This window comes from Pan troglodytes, chromosome 10 (genome assembly GCF_028858775.2).
Source record: "Pan troglodytes isolate AG18354 chromosome 10, NHGRI_mPanTro3-v2.0_pri, whole genome shotgun sequence".
Classification (NCBI taxonomy): Eukaryota; Metazoa; Chordata; class Mammalia; order Primates; family Hominidae; genus Pan; species Pan troglodytes.
The window spans coordinates 82,762,248-82,782,169 of NC_072408.2; positions in this window are offsets into that span (position 1 = coordinate 82,762,248).

Here is a 19,922-nt window from a genome sequence, read left to right on the forward strand (position 1 = left end):
ATTGCATTTGTTGTTGCCTTAATTTCCTCCTGTGCCTGTTGCTTATTCTTTCCTGTTTTTCCTGACCTTGACACTTCTGAAGAGTGCTGGTCAGTTATTTTGTAGAATGTCCTTCCGTTTGGGTTTGTGTGATGTTTTCTCATGATTAGAATGAGCTTATACAATTTGGGCAAGCATATTAGAGAAACGATGCTATGTTCTTCTCGGTGCATCATATTAAGTTATTGTGTCCATTTTCAAGATGAAGATTCTGAGGCTCAGAAAAGGATCCACAGCTAATGAGTAGCAACACCTAGATATGGAAACAAAATTTGACTGTCACCGGCTGCCTCTGTACAGGAAATGGATGAAAAAACATTTGGGGGCTGGACACAGTGGCTCACGCCTGTAATTCCAGCATTTTGGGAGGCCAAAGCGGGCAGATCACTGGAGGTCAGGAGTTCGAGGCCAGCGTGGCCAACGTGGTGAAACCTCGTCTCTACTAAAAATTAAAAAATTAGCCAGACATGGTGGTGCATGCCTGTAATCCCAGCTACTCGGGAGCCTGAGACAGAAGAATCGCTTGAACCCAGGAGGCAGAGGTTGCAGTAAGCCAAGATCGTGCATCACTGTACTCCAGCCTGGGTGACAGAGAAAGATTCCTTCTAAAAAAATAAAAAATAAAAAAAGTTTGGAATGAGACTTTGTAAAAGTCAGAGGGACTTTGTAAAAGTGGGAGGTGTTGGAATGCAAAACTGATGAGTTAGAGCTGTATTCAGAGATTGGGTAATTATTAAAAGAGCTTGAGCAAGGTATTAAGACATGAAAAGCAGTATTTGGAGGCAATTAACCTGATCACAGGATAGGCGTATCTTTGAGATATTGCAGACCACCACAAAGAAGTAATTATCATAATAAAGCAAGTCACACAAAGTTTTTGATTTCCTAGTGCATGTAAAAGTTATGTTTACACTATAGTGTAGTCTTTAAGTGCACAATAACATAATATTTGAAACAACAATGTGCATACCTGAATTTTAAAATGCTTTATTGCTAAAAAATGTTAACAATTATCTGAGCCTTCAGTGAGTCATAATCTTTTTGCTGGTAGAGGGTCTTTGCCTCGATGTTGATGGCTGCTGACTAATCAGGATGGTGATTACAGAAAGTTGGGGCAGCTGTGGCAATTTCTTAAAATTAGACAACAATGAAATTTGCCATAAGGATTTCTCTGTAGCATGCAATATGTTTTGATAGCATTTTATCCACAGTAGAACTTCTTTCATAATTGCAGTCGATCCTCTCAAACCCTGCCACTGCTTTATCATCTAAATCCTTTGTTCTTTTTTTTTTTTTTTTTTTTTTTTTTTTTTTGAGACAGAATCTCTGTTGCCCAGGCTGGAGTGCAGTGGCAAGATCTCGGCTCACTGCAACCTCCGCCTGCCAGGTTCAAGTGATTATCCTGCCTCAGCCTCTCAAATAGCTGGGATTACAGGCATGTGCCACCATACCTGGCTAATTTTTGTATTTTTAGTAGAGATGGGGTTTCACCATGTTGGCCTGGCTGTTCTCCAACTCTTGACCTGTTAACCTCAAGTGATCTGCCTGCACTGGCCTCCCAAAATGCTGGAATTACAGGCATGAGCCACCATGCCCAGCCTAAATCCTGTGTCCTAATTTCAACAATGTTCACAGCATCTTCACCAAGAGTAGATTCCATTTTAAGAAGTCACTTTCATTGCTCATCCATAAGAAGCAACTCCTCATCCATTCAAGTTTCAGCATGAGATTGTAGCAATTCAGTCACATCTTCAGGCTAATTCTAATTCTAGTTCTCTAACTATTTTCACCACATTTCAGTTACTCCCTCCACTGAAGTGTTGAGGCCCTCAAAGTCATCCATGAGGGTTGGAATCAACTTCTTCGAAACTCCTGACAATGTTCATATTCTGAGCTCCTCCCACGAGTCACAAATGTTCTTAATAGCATCTAGAATGGTGAATCCTTTCCAGAAGGTTTTTATTTTGCTTTGCCCAGATCCATCAGAGGAATCAGTACCTATGGCAACTATAGCCTTATGAAATGTATTTTTTAAATAGTAAAACTTGAAATTTGAAATTCCTCCTTGATCCACGGGCTGAGGAATGCATGTAGTGTTAGCAGGCACAAAAACATTAATCTCTTGGTACAACTCCATCAGAGCTCCTGGGTGATCAGATGCATTTTGTCAAAGAACAGTAATATTTTGAAAGGAATATATATGTATTTTAGCAGTAGGCCTCAACAGTGGGCTTAAAATGCTTAGTAAACCATGCTATCAACAGATATGCTGTCATCTAGGCTTTGTTGTTCCATGTAGAGAGCACAGGCAGAGTAGATTTAGAATAATTCTTAAGGACCCTAGGACTTTTGGAATGGTCAATGAGCATTAGCTTCAACTTAAACTCACCAGCTATACTAGCCCCTAACAAGACAGTCAGCCTGTCCTTTGAAGCTTTGAAGCCAGGCATTGACTTCTCCTTTCAAGCTATGGAAGTCCTAGATGGCATCTTTTTCCAATATAAGGCTGTTTTGTCTACATTAAAAACCTGTTGTTTAGTGTAGCTGTCTTCACAAATTATCTTAGCTAGAACTTCAGGATAACTTGCTGTAGCTTCTAAATCAGTACTTGCTGTCTCATCTTGTACTTTGATGTTATAAAGATGGCCTCTTTCCTTAAACCTCATGAACCAATCTCTGCTGGCTTCACACTTTTCTTCTGCATCTTCCTCACCTCTCTCAGCCTTCATGGAAAGGAAGAGAGTTAGGGCTTTGCTCTGGATTAGGCTTTGGTTTAAGGGACTATTGTGGCTGGTTTGTTCTTTCTCCATGCCAACTAGAAGGCTGTTTCCCTTTCTTATCATTTGTGCATTCTCTGGAACAGCACTTTTAATTTTCTTCAAGAACATTTCCTTTGCATTCACAACTTGGCTAACTGGTAGAAGAGGCCTAGCTTTTGACCTATGTCCGCTTTTGACATATCTTTCTTACTAAGTGTAATCATTTCCAGCTTTTGATTTAAAATGAGACATGAGACTTTTCCTTTCACTTGAACACTTAGAGGACATTGTATGTTATTAAGTGGCCTAATTTCAATATTGTAGTGTCTCGGGGAATAGTAAGGCCTGAGGAGAGAGAGATGGGGCAACAGCGGGTTGGTGGAGCAGTCAGAACTCACACAACATTTAACAATAAAGTTTCGGGTGTGGTTCTTGGTGCCTCAAAACAATTACAGTGGTAACATCAAAGATCACTGATCACAGATCACCATAACAGATATAATACTAATTTTTAACATTTGAAATATTGTGAAAATTACTGAAATAGAAACACGAAGTGAGCACCTGCTTATTGGAAAAATGGTACAGACTTGCTTGACATGGGATTTCCACAAACCTTCAATTTGCAAAAAATGTAATATCTGCAAAGTGTGATAAAGTACAAGAAAACGAGGTATGCCTGTACTGTATAAAAAATGGATTGGAAAAGGGAGGGAGTAGTGGCAAGGAAGTCCTAAGACTCTACTGGGACACTCCAAACACAAGGCAGGGAGGGCCCACCAGCTTTCATCCAGGTGCTACCAAGGAGCAACCGAATAAAAAACCATTATTCGGCTTTTTAAAAATGTAGATCCCTGAGTCACACACAAGACCTCTGTTGAATCAGAATCTCTGGGTGTGGGGACCAAGTATTTACATTTTCATCATTCTCTCCAGGTAATTCTGAACTCATTAACTAATTTAAATAATTACATATAGAAGAAAATAGAAGATCAACTAAGTCAGAGGTCAGCAAACTTTTTCTGTAAAGGGCCAGACAGTAAATATATTAGGTTTTATAGGTCTAAAGAATTTTAGGCTTTGCAGTCTCTGTCACCAGGACCAGTTATATAATTTGTAAGGCCCAGTGCAAAATAAAAATGCAGAGTCCCCTTTTTAAAAATTATTAATATCTGCAAGATAGTTGCAGCTGAGCGTTAAACCAAGCAGGAGATCATTCTAAAGGCTGGGGCTTTCTACGACCATACAGGTCTCACGCCTGTGAAGCCAGCCCTGTCTATTACAACTGTTCGCCCCTGCCATTGTAGTGCAGAAGAATCCATAGACAAGTAAATGAATGGGCAGGGGACATCATGATTTGGCTCAGGGCTGTTGTCTGCCAACCCCTGAAGTAGACCATCTTTTAGCATGTCAGCATGCTCATAATATTCACAAAGTTTATGAAATGCTAACATAAAAAATAGAAAATAAGCCAGGCATGGCGGCTCATGCCTGTAATCCCAGGACTTTGGGAGGCAGGTAGATCACTTGAGGTCAGGAGTTTAAGACCAGCCTGGCCAACATGGCGAAACCCCAGAGACCACCCTGGCCAACATGGCGAAACCCATCACTACTAAAAAATACAAAAATTAGCTGGGTGTGGTGGCATGCACCTGTAATCCCAGCTACTTGGGAGGCTGAAGCAGGAGAATTGCTTGAACGCAGGAGGCGAAGGTTGCAGTGAGCCGAGATTGTGCCACTGCACTCCAGCCTAGGCAATAGAGCTAGACTCCATCAAAAAAAAAAAAAAAGAAAGAAAGAAAGAAAATAAAAAATAATAAAAATAAAATTGTTTATTATTTACTGAATAAATACAAATGCATACAAGGGTTAATTTAGCTAGGTAAATCTTCAAATGAATTTTATTTATATTGATATTTTTACTTAATGCAAGAGAATGAAAAAGTTGCATTGCATGGAGAAAGAAACAGGGATGCTTAGACACCAAAAGAACATCATGGTTCAGGACGTCTCTGATGCAAGCCTTGTTCCGGGTTTATCTCCCATCTATACATCATAACTCAGTTCAAATTCTTCAAAGAAATATATAATCTGTTCATTCTACAAGATTATCCAAAAAGTAAAGACAGTTTTTGCATTTGACTCAGAAATCAGATTATGGCAATAAGGAATTTTCTATCAGAGTAATCTAAGAATGATTTAGAATTCAATTGAAATTGGAAAAAAAATAGCAACTTCCAACCAGCAACATCTAATCAGCTTTTTCCCTGATGTAACATTCCAGCTATAATACTGTATGTTCTACTGTGTCTGACATGGTATTACTGTCTCCTACCAAAAGGCCTTAGCTGCTCTCTCCACTAATAAAATTAAACCATTAAAAAAAAAAAACCAAGATAGTATATTTAAATGTAATAACATTGATGAAAAGCGACTAGCTCAGACACATAGCAGGTGGTTTGCTTTACTCTCTTTAATGATAAAACCATACAAAACAAGAATTAAAAGAAAGGCATTATCAGTTTATCAGAGGAAGAAAAAAATGCTTCCTGGCATTTTTTCCAGTCTTAATTATTCTGGTGCCCATGGCCATGACTGTTTTAGAAAAACATATGCTGCACAGCTGCAAATGCAAACCTGATTACCTCTAAATTAACAACATGTAGGAGGCAACACTTGCAGCTGTGAGAGAGAACCCCAGTGCAACACAATCCCCCTAACATTTGTAACTGTTTATTTTATTATAAATATCTTTAAATAATCACAATAAAAATCCCTAAAGAGAGACGAAACACAACAATAGCAATAAAACTCACCATTGCCACTTCTTTGTTCTTGACCAACCACTTGGGGTCATTATCATGTGAGGCCAAGTTGTTTTTCTTTGTTGATCCTCTGGCACTGAAGACATGGTATCTTTCAGCAGCTGCAAGAATCACAAAGGAGAGACTGCAGAGTCTCTCCTTCAGCAGCCAGGGAGCTGGCATTTCCAGCCTATACACCTCACGTCAAACACGGGAAGTTGGAGAAGAGAAATCGCAGCTGGGCATTTCTGCTTAAGTTTCCTTTTTTGACAGCCAACTAATGTGCCATGTAATCAGAGGTCAGAAATCAGTCTGGGGGGTGGGGGGTCATTTCTTCGAGAAATAGCATTTCTTTCAACATGCACCAAAAGGAAGAAAAATAAAGAAGGTTGTAGGTGACTTAGGGTCTGAAGCATTTTTGGTTTGGCCTGAACGAAGACTAACACCTGAGTTGTGAAGAACAATTAGTAAATTCATCAATCAGAATTTTGCTGAGCTCAGCTGGGCACAGTGGCTCACACCTGTAATCCCAGCACTTTGGGAGGCCAAGGCGGGTGGATCACAAGGTCAGGGGTTTGAGACCAGCCTGGCCAATATGGTGAAACCCCATCTCTACTGAAAATACAAAAATTAGCTGGGCATGATGGTGGGCACCTGTAGTCCCAGCTACTCTGGAGGTTGAGGCAGGAGAATCGCTTGAACCTGGGAGGCAGAAGTTGCAGTGAGCCAAGATCGCGCCACTGCACTCCAGCCTGGGCGACAGAGCAAGACTCCGTCTCAGAAAAAAAAAAAAAAAGAATTTTGCTGAGCTCATGTTCAGTGAATCTTATATATCAATGGTGTCCTCCACACCATGTAAGAATCTTCAAGAGACCCAAAAAACTACAGCCATGAACCGAATAACAGACATTTTGGTCAATGCAGAAAGATGATAATACCATGTTTTTATTATACCTTGTTTTTTCTTTAGTACACCAGTACATACCATTGTGTTTCAATTGCCTATAATATTCAGTACAGTAACGTGCTGTACAGGTTTGTAGCCTAGGAGCAATAGGCTGTACCATATGGCCTAAGTGTGTAGTAGGCCGTGCCATCTAGGTTTGTGTAAGTACATTCTGTGATGTTCATATGATGAAATCTCCTAATGGAGCATTTCTCAGAACATATCTGCATCATTAAGTGATGCATGACTCTCTATATAAATGCTCTATGCTTGACCTAGAAGCTTTAACTCTATCGTTGTTGAGGAGGTAGAACATATTCTTATGGAACCATGGAGTACTGAGTACTAACTGATTTGGTAAAGATCCTAAATGCTGTGGAATTGGAAGAAAGAGGAGAGTAGAGAGCAAGTTATGACTGTAAGTAAATTCCTTAACCTCTCTGAGTTCAGATTCCTCATCCATAAGATGAGTATTATGATGCACACCTCATAGATTGTTGTGAAGATGACATGGGATTATAGACTGGCACATAGTAGGCCTGCAAATTTTAGCTGAATCTCAATCTGAAGCAAATGTCTGGAGAACCCAGTAGGGGAAAATATGAGTGTGTGAACATGGCATTTTTATTTGGCAGCAAGGAGACTGGGCCAGTAAGAGCAAAGGATTTGTGTCAGCCTGTACCATGAGGTCCAAGGGCAGCAGCGATTGTAGAGCCAGGTATAGTGATAGACTGTTGTTCATGAAGGCAGGAGAACTAACTGCTGGTGTGTGACTTAATAAGGCAGAAGCTGCCAGCTTTTCTCCAAACTTCATGGTCTTGTCGTGTACCTGGGCATGGGTGGATCATGTGCTGAGGCTCCCTTGCAGCTAAGCGTGGTCATGTGATTGTGAACCAGGCAACAAACATGGGTAGAAATAATGTATTCCAGCCAGGCACAGTGGCTCACGCCTGTAATCCCAGCAATTTGGGAGGCCAAGGTGGGCAGATCACCTGAGGTCAGGAGTTCGAGACCAGCCTGGCCAACACGGTGAGACCCCCATCTCTACTAAAAATACAAAATTAGCTGGCCTTGGTGGTGCGTGCTGGTAATCCCAGCTACTCAGGAAACTGAGGCAGGAGAATTGCTTGAACCCAGGAGGCAGAGGTTGCAGTGAGCCAAGATCATGCCATTGCACTCCAGCCTGGGCAAAAAGAGTGAGACTCTGTCTCAAAAAAAAAAAAAAAAAAAAAAAAAAAGAAAGAAATAATGTGTTCTGCTTCAGGACTAAGCCCATAATAGCCTCTTCTACAGGTTCTCCCTCCCTCTTTTCCTCTTCCAGCTGACATGGACAGAACTTCCAGCAGGACCTTGAATGTTAACGCATTACAGATGCCAGAACCTCTGTCTACCTAAGGCCCTCAGTGACTTTGTGAAGCAGAGTCTTACCTCCAGGCTGGAAACATCCTGGACTATTACATGAACAAGAAATAAACTTCACTGTGCTGCTACTTTTAGTAGGTCTTTTTGTTACTGCGATGTAAAATAACAATTCTAGCTGATGGAGCTAGGGATCTGCATGACGGAAACAGTGCTTTAACAAAATGGCATACCTGGGATTAAAGAAGGAATAAAAAAATCACTAGCATTTATTGAGTGCCTATTGAATGCTTTAAATAATAACTTACATAATTCTTACTAGATGCCAGGAACTGTTGCATGCACTTTATGAATATTGACTAATGTTAGTTCTCTGAACTCTATTAGGTGGGTACTATCATTGTTCACATTTCACAGATGGATAAACAGAGGTATAAAGTGTTGAAATAACTTGCCCAAGATCACATAGCCATATATAAAACCTCATTTGGGTCTTCCAACAACTAACTCTATGAAGTAGGTGTTACCATCCCTATTCTGAAGATGAGAAAACCAAGACTAAGAAGCCTTGAGTACATTTAAGGACATACCGCAAGGAAGTTGCAGCCACTGTGCTTGGGTCCCGGGAACTCCAGAGCCTGTGTCCTCTCACCCTGCCACACTGCCTTGGGGTCCGCAAGTCAGGAGCTCAACCTGGAGGCTTCTTGGGAACTAAACAGACAGAGGGAAAATGTTATTTACCCTTTATTGGCAGAGCTAATTATTCAGTGGGTTAATCCACCTCCCCATCTTTCATTAGATTTATTGCTGCTTTCCAGCAGAATAAATAACAGGCTTGAATTTCACCAATCTGTGAGAACCTCTTACATTTCCTGGGGGGATTCAAGGCTTTTTTTCAGCGTTATCCTATAAGAGTGGCTCAAACTGAGACAGGGGGCCTCCTAAGGCATTGAATTAATAGAGCGATGGGTTCATTAACAAATCTTTAAGAAGCTACTTTATAATAAATTGCCTTTTCTTCTATTTTAAAGAAAATCAGCAGCAACAACACAAAAAGACATTGCAGGCAGGCCCCCAACAGCTGTCCTTTGTTGAGTACTGGGCGCAGCTGGCAGGCTTGTCTTCTGCTCTGGCCTCGTTTCTACACCTGTGCCTCCTCCCCGGCAGCTGTCACTCTCCACCTGGTCCCCACCTCTTGTCCCATCCAAATCAGGATGGATTTAAATAAGAAATTTTCAGCCACACTGTTTGATTATACAGTAACATGAATGCATTTTAATTCATTACTTCCACAGTATTTGTATTTTAAGGCTTTTATCTACGTCTGTTTTGGGAGCAAAATCCATAATTCCCTATTAACTGAGATTTATGTAGTCCCCTGACAGGTAGAGAGCTAATTATCTGGAAAGCCCCTACTAGACCCCTCAAATCACATTGATTGATTGATTGATTGATTTGCTGGTAATTTCATTCAGAGCAGAGATTGTATCTTACTCAAGTTTTATCACAGACCTTATCAAAGTTCCTGGCAAGCAGGAAATATGCAATAAATGTTTATTAAAGGAAATTAATAAATGAAAGAGTGATGATGAACTAGAATGACAAAACAGTGGTTTCCTGCCCCTCAGATACTCTCTCACACACACACGCACACACACACAAGTACATGCACATACAGGCATTACACATACACACACATACATATCACACACGACACACACAAACACACAAGTGCATACATACACACAGATACCATACACATCACACCATCGACATACAAGTGCATGCATATACAGACACCACACATACACACATACACATCACAAACACACAAGTGCATACATACAGGCACCACAAACACAAACACACATGCACACACATGTGAACACACATACAAGTACATGCATACACACAGACACTACATTTACATAGACATCAGACCGACATCACACACATGCCATAAATGCATGCTACACACAGACACCATACACATCACATACACATATACAGAACACACACATCACCAAGACACACATATGCACACACACACGTGCATGCATACACAGACATCACACACATACATATCACCCACACACATACACACATGCACACACCCCACACACACGGTTTTCTAAGGACTGGCTCAGGAATAGCTACAAGGGACCCCTGCTTGGAATAGGAGATAACAAATGATGCTAGCCCTTGTCACCAAATTCCTTCAGAACAGGAATTCTCCGCTCTCCTCCCCTTCACTGGCAGGAGTACGGCAGGGCTCCTTCCTACATCTCCCGGAACCACAGGTCAGTCTACAGCAGGGCTCCTTCCTACATCTCCCGGGACCACAGGTCAGTCCAACCCTCCTGTTGCTCAAGACACTCAGGCATATATTTTGTGCTTCTACAGCACGTAAATTCCCTACAGTCAGTACTGAGTGTTTTGCTAGCCCTTACTCTGTCATTCTCAATTAAACACTGTTACCTCTTCTCTTATCTTCACCTCTGGTAATGCAGTCTCTAACAAGATGTTGTGAAAAATCACTGTGTAATTAACAGAGGCATTATGGTACCCCTGACCTTAAATCTAGTGATGTACCAGGTAAATAAAAGTAGAATAGCAACAGCTGATGTATTTTAAGCCTTTACTATGCCATTGCTCTATACTCACTTCCTTGTTTAATCCTCCCAAAAAATCATTAAGGTATGTGTTATTATTCTGGTTCTTTTTTATAGATGAGAAACTGAGTCTTGGAGGCATTAAATCGCCCACACTCACACAATGGGCAAGCTGGAACTAAAATTCATAAAACCTGACAACAAAGTAAATGTTCTTACTATCAGTACACCAACTATTCTGAATGCACCAGTTATTATCTGGTATAGCGGAGAGAATATTGGCTTGGAGTCCAAAGACCATGGATGGTTTAAATCCTGATTTTGCCACAGGCTATTTTGGGCAAGTTCCTTAACCTCTTTATTTCCTCATCTATAAAGTTCAGATAACAATAATTAATTTATAGGTTTATTGTAGGCATTACAAGAGGTAACACATGAGCTGGGTGTGGTGGCGTGCACCTATAGTCAGCTTCCTGGGAGGCTGAGGTGGGAAGATCACTTGAGCCCAGGAGTTCAAGCCAAGCCTGGGCAACCCAGCAACACCCTGTCTCTTAAAACAAAACAAAACAAAAAAGAGATTCAAGCACTTTGGGAGGCTGAGGTGGGCGGATCTCTTGAGGTTAGGAGTCCGAGTCCACCCTGGTCAACATGGCAAAACCCCGTCTCTACTAAAAATACAAAAAAAGTAGCCAGGCATTGTGGCATATGCCTATAATCCCAGCTGCTTGGGAGGCTGAGGCACAAGAATCACTTGAATCCAGGAGGTGGAGATTGCAGTGAGCTGAAATTGTGCCATTGCACTCCAGCCTGGGTGCACTCCAGAGTGAGGCACTATCTCAAAAAAAAAAAAAAAGGAGAGAGAGATAACATACACAAAGCACTTATTACCATAGTGTCTGACACCAGGAAGGGGTCAGTTACACTTAAAGTCTCCTTCATTTTTCCTACCCCACTGTTTGTAGCCCTCATCCATTGACCAGATGTCAGAGAAAAATATATGAAGTTTTCTGTCTGTGTCCCCAAAAAACTAGATCACCTCAACCTGTTGACCAAGTTGAACCATTTTAAAACAAAAACAATATTTCTATCCCATAGGAAACACAGGGCAGATAGTCTTCACCAGACACTGCAGGAAAGCAGGGATAGAGAGGTGGTATTTGTCCTGCACAGATCTACCCCTCCTTACTGGTTGGTGACACCTCATGCAGAGAATTTTATGCAGCCAGTCACTCTTCCTCTTCTCTCTTAGATTTGAGGCACTCTTCATGAGAATCATCAAAGCTACTAATTCCTCCAGTTATTGGCACATGATGTATTGAAAGCTAATGATTCTTGACTTCTTACAGATACGGTCGAGAACAGCGAGTGCTTCCTTTCTGCTTATTAAGAGCACAGAAATTTTGGATAAATGTAAAGCAGCATAAGAAAGTTGCATCTATATAGAAGCAGAGTCAAGAATGATTGTATCATATGGTAAAATAATTAAAACAGTTGATACCTATACAGGGGTTTCAATTACCTGAGTGTTTACTTAAAAGCAGGTTTTACATCTAGCTGATAGAGCTAACTGTCCCAATTCTTAATATTCATTTAGAATTTAGACACAGTCAGGATTAACACCTGCTGAAATATGATATTGTATCTTGGCTCAAGAATAGATTGCTTGTGAAATATAATGACTGAATTTCAGGTAAGCAAATGCAAACAGAAATGTCAGTCTATTCAAACTTCCTTTCCCTGGCTTGAGATTTGTTAATTTAATTGATATAAAGCAATACTCTATTGTACTAAAAATCATGGATTTTTTTTTAAAACAAAATAGTTTTATAATAGAAGTAGAGACCATAAAATGTGTTTATGCACAGTATTTTACCCAATACCCAGCATACGGTAAGCAGTCACTAGCCAGAAGCCACTTACAGTACTTGCAGAAGTACTAGAAATGATAATAGTTGTATCTATCACTTATGTGCCAGGCACTAAATATATTTATTTATATACATTTATAATTTCAAAACAAGGCCTATCCACAGATCAAGATTATCATTACCATTTTACAAACGAGAAAACAGGTTTAATAAAATATTAAGTCCACTAAGCAGTAGAGCTGAGATGTGGAGTCTAGAACTAATTCCACAGCTTGCCTAGGCCTTGCTCTGCAACACCAGGCTGTGCTGAGCAGGATTAACTGGTCAATGAGCAAGGTTGTCTCAGGACCTTACCCACTGGAAAACCAACCTGTCTGTACATTAAAGGAGACCCAATACCCTGGCCATCTTGGCCTCTGCATCCCCTTTCCTCACATCCCTGCCACCTCCCTTCTTTTCCACCCTGGGAAAATCTGGCTGAGAGATGGAGAACACTGGGGCTGAGGAGAGGGCTTGGGAGGCTGGAGGTGGGTTCGGACATGGCTCTGGGTAATAGCACATGTGTGTTTCTTGATTAATGTCAGAATGCTCTGGCAGAAGGGGTGCTGTGAGTTGCCAAAAGCCAGGAGGGCATTTTCCTCTTTGCTGAGTGGCTGATGCTCAGAGACACATCGCTATCCTTTGAAGCTGGTCTGCTTTGTTTACAATTATGCCCTAGTCATTAGCCAACGGGGACTTTGGGAGTAGCTTGTTCTGGGAATACTTCCTGTCAGGTTTTTCCCAGCCTGTCTTTGGAATGCCTCTCCAATCCACTTCATGACTCCAGGGGTGGTCCAATGTGCCCAAAGGGACTCTGCCTTTGTGCTCAAAAGGATTCCCAGCAATCAACTTCAAAAATAGCTTGGGGCTTACTAAAACCTCATTGAAAGAGTCCCTGTTTTTGCTTAAAAACACAAGTCTGGCCTGGTCTTTACAAGTGACTCATAAAGAATTATTTTGCTACTTGCTTTTTAAATTATATGTCACTGTCGGGTACTAATCTGTACGCTTATTTTGGAAACCCTGAGAAATGGCTACTAGGGTTTCTGTATCTGTGTGAGGAATCTTCAAGCCTCCAAGTAGAAGCAGCAACGGGACTTTGGTCTTGACAGTCAGACACCCAGGAGACTGGACTTAGCACTCCTGAGCTAAGAGGAGACTCAAGGCTGTCCTGCTGTCCTGGAAGAGCAGAGGAGGAGGAAAGAAAGAAGACACATTGATTATCAGGAACCACCCTGAGGGAAAGGCAGCCAAGGACAGGGCCCGTAGGGGGATCCAAACTGATGGACACTTGTGAATAAATATCACACACGATGGAGTCTCAAATGGCATCTAGTTCAGGCCCAGGGAAGCCTTTCTAAGTTCCTCAGGGGATGACACTGTAAACTGGAAAAGCCAGACTCACTTACGATGGAGGCCACAGCAGCAGCCATGGTTGATAGTAGCTTTGTCCATTAAGGGTTAACACCAGGTATTCAATGAGCTGCCTAGACCCTGTGGGGAAGGAGATGAGGAGACGACAATGAGAGGGTGGGGAGATCAAACCAAATACTATTGTCACTGTTGCCCAAGTCACAGTGATTTCCATGGTCAGGGGCTGGGATCTGGGACATTCCGATTTCTTACTATGCTATCAGTGAGGACTAGGTTAGCTCCTTTCCCCTTCCTGCCGCCTGTGCTTACCCCTACTGAGCTCCCCATGAGGCCTCCATCTTTTCTTCTTCCTGCCTCCTGTGCTTACCCCTACTGAGCTCCCCACGAGGCCTCTGTGTTTTCTTAGCCGTGAGTCTGACTCTCCACTGAACTCCATTTTCATCTCCAGGTTCATTCCTTTGCTGGTGATGTGCCATCACATGCTCCAACTGCACTTGCCACCAGGGAAATTGGAACTGCCCCATTCCTGGAGTTCTAGTGCTCTTGAGCCCCAGGCATTCCATGAGAGAAGCCTCCTTCTGGAAAGTCCCATGAGCACCTCATGCCAGGTGGTCAGACGTGCACCAAGGGCTGATAGTGTGAAGTGGTGTGGGCAGGGGGAGGCACAGACCCTGGGCAGGAATCAAAGATAAAGCTTCTATCCACATAACAGGCAGATTGTCCAGATGTCCCACGCAAGGGCCTGGAAGAGATGAGGTTGCAGGCAGACCAAGGAGAAGGTGGAGGAGGGGAGGGGAGGAAGTACTGAAACAGAGCTCTTAGAAAGATGTTCACTGCTGGGCAACACCATCACCTCCTCTAGAAGGCATGGATAGCACCAAGTAAGTGTGAGAGCTTTGCCATTACCCTTCCAGACAATTTGCTTTTAGTGTCTTTGTAACGCTTGGAGTTTGCATCTTACTCAAAATCTCTCCCCTGTCTGCTTCCCTGGCAAAGTCTGTCTTGCTTTTTGCATCTTTGCCCCCTCTATAACTCCTACATCCCTTAGGAACCTGGTCTTCCTGGGAAAGCGTCTTCCACACATACCCCACCTCCACCTGCCATCTCACCCGCTACACACACTCAAAAATTCCCCAGCCCCTCAAACAGGGGGTAAGAGGAATCCCTTAGGACAAAAAGGTGCATCTCCTACCTGAAGAGCAACCTGGATTCTGCAGACTGAGGGAGGCGGCTCTGCTTCAGGGCTCTGCAGTCTCTGAAGTAAAATGAGATTCAAAGCTGGGAGGAGAAGGGTCATGGTCAGCTGCCCCTTCCACACTCCCATGCTGAGCCTCAGCATCTCTCCTGCCTGAGTGGTAGCCCTGTCCAAATGCCTAGGGCCTGGGCCCTTGAGGATTAGGCCTGAACCCAATAACCCCCAAAGAGCTGCAGAAAGCCGACTTGATGGGTCTCCTGGTGATATCATTGCAGCCAGAGAGCACACACAGGGTGCAAGCAGTCAGATGAGACAGCCAGGACAGGAGGGGCTGCAGCCCTTCCACAACACCACAAAGACCCTCACATGCTCATGTTGGCAGGGCGCAGTGGCTCACACATGTAATCCCAACACTTTGGGTGGCTGAGGTGGAGGATCACTTGAGCCCGGGAGTTTGAGACCACCCTGGGCAACATAGTGAGACCCCATCTCTACAAAACATAAAGTTAAAAACATTAGCTGGGCATGGTGGCATTGCTCCGGTAGTTCCAGCTACTTGAGAGGCTAAGGTGGGAGAATCGTTTGAGCCCAGGAGTTTGAGGCTGCAGTGAGCTATGATCGCGCCACTGCACCACTCCAGCCTGAGCAACGAGTGAGATCTTGTCTAAAAACAAAACAAAACAAAAAGCTCATTTTTAAATGTTTATTATTTTTGTTTTTTTGTTTTAAATAGCGATGAGTTGCCCATGCTGGCCTCAAACTCTTGAGCGAGAGTGATCCTCCTGCCTTGGCCTCCCAAAGTGCTGGGATTACAGGTGTGATCCCACCACACCCAGTCAGAAAGTTCTTTTTAAAAGGGGAGAAACAACAGCTCCAGAAGGGGCTTTGATAAATTATTTAATTTAAAAAAATCAAATTAAAGCAAAGAGGGTAAAGAGCTAGGTGAAAGCGAGCTAGGTGAAGAGCTTGCGTGTCCATCCTCCTGCCGAGATGTGGTGAGCTTGCCCTCATCCCATCAGCTGGACAGCTCTCCACTGAGCCTACCCATTCACCATGATTCTTGCTTTTCCTCAGCTAAGGCCCTGGGTGCAGGCTTAGCACTGTGGGGGGCCTCTGGGATGATGAGATGTTCTCATTAATTCCTCAGGCAGCAGTGTTTGCAGTTGGGAGACATGACTTCCATCCCTCTCCTTATAAAGTCATATGTTTTTCTTGAATAAATGCTAAATCAAACTAGTCTTTCTGTTTTTTCCTCTCAATTCATAACCTCATCATTCCACAAATAAAATGATGCCTTGAAAACCCACAGACTGTTTTGCAGGGTGGTCTGGGAGAGATGCCGCCTGAGCCGGCCTATGGCTCCAAACTCATCGCTGGAAAATCACAGCTGCCCTCTCCCCGGCCACTCTCTTCTCATGAGGAAAGGTGAGCCCGGCTGCCCTTGGTCTCCCCCAGGCCTGCTTACATTAAAGGGTTGGGAGTCAGCCTCCTGCCGTGAAAGGAATAGGGGTTCTGGAGTATCTCAGATCCGTATCAAATCACAGCTTTGCCGCATAATTGCCCTCTGCTCTTGGGAACTTTCTCAACTTCTGTAAGCTTCTGTTTTCTTATCAGTAAAAGGGAGATAACAATACCTATCTCGAGGCACTGTTATGATAAAAGACCTGTCATAAAATAAATGCTTAGAAAATGGGAACCATTATTGTTCAAGTTTTATTATATTTCCTCAATCGTTATTCTCTCTGTTTACATAATTGAAGTAAAACACTGCTCATTAGAGTGTGCAGGTAATAGAGGACTTGGCTTAAATAAATTTTCTGCCTAAATTAAGTCTTTTAGAACCACCCATTTTCACTTTTAGGTCATGGTGTAGAAAATAATTCTAGATCAAGTTAGAATATGTTCCGACCTCAGCAAGCAACCATGTACTTTGATTATTTAGCATCCTTCATTATTCTAAGGAGTTCTCATTATATAGGTGGGTTGAAGACACACTGTGTGTCAAAAGAACCAAAACCAAAACAAAATCCTATAAAATAGCAGGTCTTATAGTTTCCTTCTTTTTCCTACAGGAAGGAAGGGGAAAATCACAGAGTAAAACCAGATGCTTTTGTAAATTGATGAAGATGTTTGCTGCATGTGGCTCCAAGAGATTGAAATTAAAAGGGCAGGCTGGGTGCAGTGGCTCACGCCTGTAATCCCACCACTTTGGGAGTCCGAGGCAGGTGGATCACGAGGTCAGGAGCTCGAGACCAGCCTGGCCAATATGGTAAAACCCCATCTCTACTGAAAATATTTTAAAAATTAGCCGGGCATGTTGGCAAGCACCTGTATTCCCAGCTACTCGGGAGGCTGAAGCAAAGAATTGCTTGAACCCGGGAGGCGGAGGTTGCAGTGAGCCGAGATCACGCCATTGCACTCCAGCCTGGGCGACAGAGCGAGACTCCATCTCAAAAAAAACAAAAAACAAAAAACAAAACAAAACAAAAAAACAAAGAAAGAAAAAGAAATTAATAGAGCAGGGTGAGGGTGGCTTATGTCTGTAATCCCAGCACTTTGGACAGCTGAAGGAAGATGATTGCTTGAGCCCAAGAGTTTGAGAATAGCCTAGGTAACATAGACCCCATCTCTACAAAACATTTAAACAATTAGCTGGGCATGTTAGTACATGCCTGTTGTGCCAGCTACTAGGGAGGCTGAGGCAGGAGAATCATTTGAGCCCAGGAAGTCAAGGTTGCAGTGAGCCATGTTCGTGCCACTGTACCCCAGTAAGAACCTGAAGAAGAAAGAAAGAAAGAAAGAAAGAAAGAAAGAAAGAAAGAAAGAAAGAGAGAGAGAGAGAAAGAAAGAGAAAGGAAGAAAGAAAGAAAGAAAGAGAGAGAGAGAGAGAAAGAAAGAAAGAAAGAAAAGGGAAGGGAAGGAGGAAGGAAGGAAGGAAAGAAGGAAGGAAGGGTCATGAAATGGGGATGCTCTTTAGCAGACAGTGGAGACAAGCACTTTCTAGATGTTTTGCCAGAATGGAGACAAAGTTCTCTCACATCTCATTATTTATTTTAATCCTCACACTAGCTCTATGAGACAGGATTTATTATACCTATTTTACAGGTAAGAAAACTAAGATTCAAAAATGTTAGGTGACTTGTGCAAAGTTACACAGCTTAAGAGAGTCAGCACTGAGTCATATCCAGGTCCTTCAAATTCAAAGTTGTAGTCTTTCCAAAGAAAGGCAAATGAGTACAGAAATCACTACTTGTAAACTATTACAACTGAAACAGGGCAATTGAAGAATATCTTTACTCTAAAGACAAAGAAACTAAAGTCCAGAGATGCAAAATCACGTGCTTAGGGTCACACAACTTGTTAACGGCAAAGCCAAGTCTAGAATCTACGATTCTTTCTACTACTCTTTGTTGACCCTTGAGGAATCTCCCGGGATAGTGTAAAAGCATGCTCCTCTTGTTGAGCATGAATGAAAAGCTTGAGATTCTTCTCCTGTTTTCTTGATTTGGATCTTTTGATAGACTCTGTGATTGGTGCTGGACATGACGTCTCTAAGGGAGCTAGCTTCTGTAAAACCAGCAAGCACCACTGATGGTGTCTCTGGCTTTATTGCTCCAGTTTCCGCTAAGAACCTTCGATCTTTCTTATATCTTTACCATGTCAATATGACTCTGACAGGAAGGCACTGAAAGCAACTACGTATTTCTGTTTTGAAATTTAGTTTTGTTCTATTTAAATTGTTCAGATGTAACGAAGGACCAATTGAAAATCATTACAACAGTACCATATGAGAAAGGAAAGTGTAAACCTTAGTAAGAATTATAAGAATACCTAAAATAGCCGGGCGCAGTGGCTCACGCCTGTAATCCCAGCACTTGGGGAGGCCGAGGCGGGCGGATCACGAAGTCAGGAGATCGAGCCCATCCTGGTTAACATGGTGAAACCCCGTCTCTACTAAAAATACAAAAAAAATTAGCTGGGTGTGGTGGTGGGCGCCTGTAGTCCCAGCTACTCGGGAGGCTGAGGCAGGAGAATGGCGTGAACCCGGGAGGCAGAGCTTGCAGTGAGCCGAGATCACGCCACTGCACTCCAGCCTGGGTGAGAGTGCAAGACTCCGTCTCAAAAAAAAAAAAAAAAAAGAATACCTAAAATATTCTAAATTAATGTCTTTAAGAGCATTCCCATCTCTGAGAGAGGTCTGCATCGTATTTTAGTGCTAGCACACAGCCACAGTTTGCATAGCGTTTAAGCGCAAAGGCAGTGGAGTTAAATACCCAGATAACAATTCTCATCCTGCTGTTTGTTTGGCAAGTTTCTTCAGTTCCCCAATCCTCAATTTCTTATCTATTAAGTAGAGGCTAATAAGACCTATAATAGAGGCTGCTAGTTTCCTTTCCAATAACCATTCTCCCCTCCTTCTTTGCTAACAGAACCCTAATTTTATTTGGGATGGCAATTTGGCCAGTACATTTCTAGCCCTCCTTTGCAACCCTGGATAGCAAATGTGGTGTTAAGTGGAAGTCACCATATTGGGATTCCAAAATTTTTCTAGGCTGGATATGGTAGCTCAAACCTGTAATCCCAGCACTATGGGAGGCCAAGTTGAGAGAATCACTTAAGTCCAGGAGTTCGAGACAAGTCTGGGCAACATAGGGAGACCCTGTCTCTACAAATAATTTAAAAATTAGTTGAGTGTGGTGGTGCGTGCCTGTGATCCCAGCTTCTCAGGGGGCTGAGGCAGGGGGATCACCTGAGCCCAGGAGGTTGAGGCTGCAGTGAGCTGCTGTTTCCCTAATTTTCTTTCTTCCTGTTCTAGAGCTCGAATATGGTAGCTGGAACTCCAGCAGCCATCTTGAATCATGAGGCTAGAAGTCCTGTACCAAGGGTGGTAGAAGAGAAAAGAAAGAAGGAACCCGGATCTGTGACA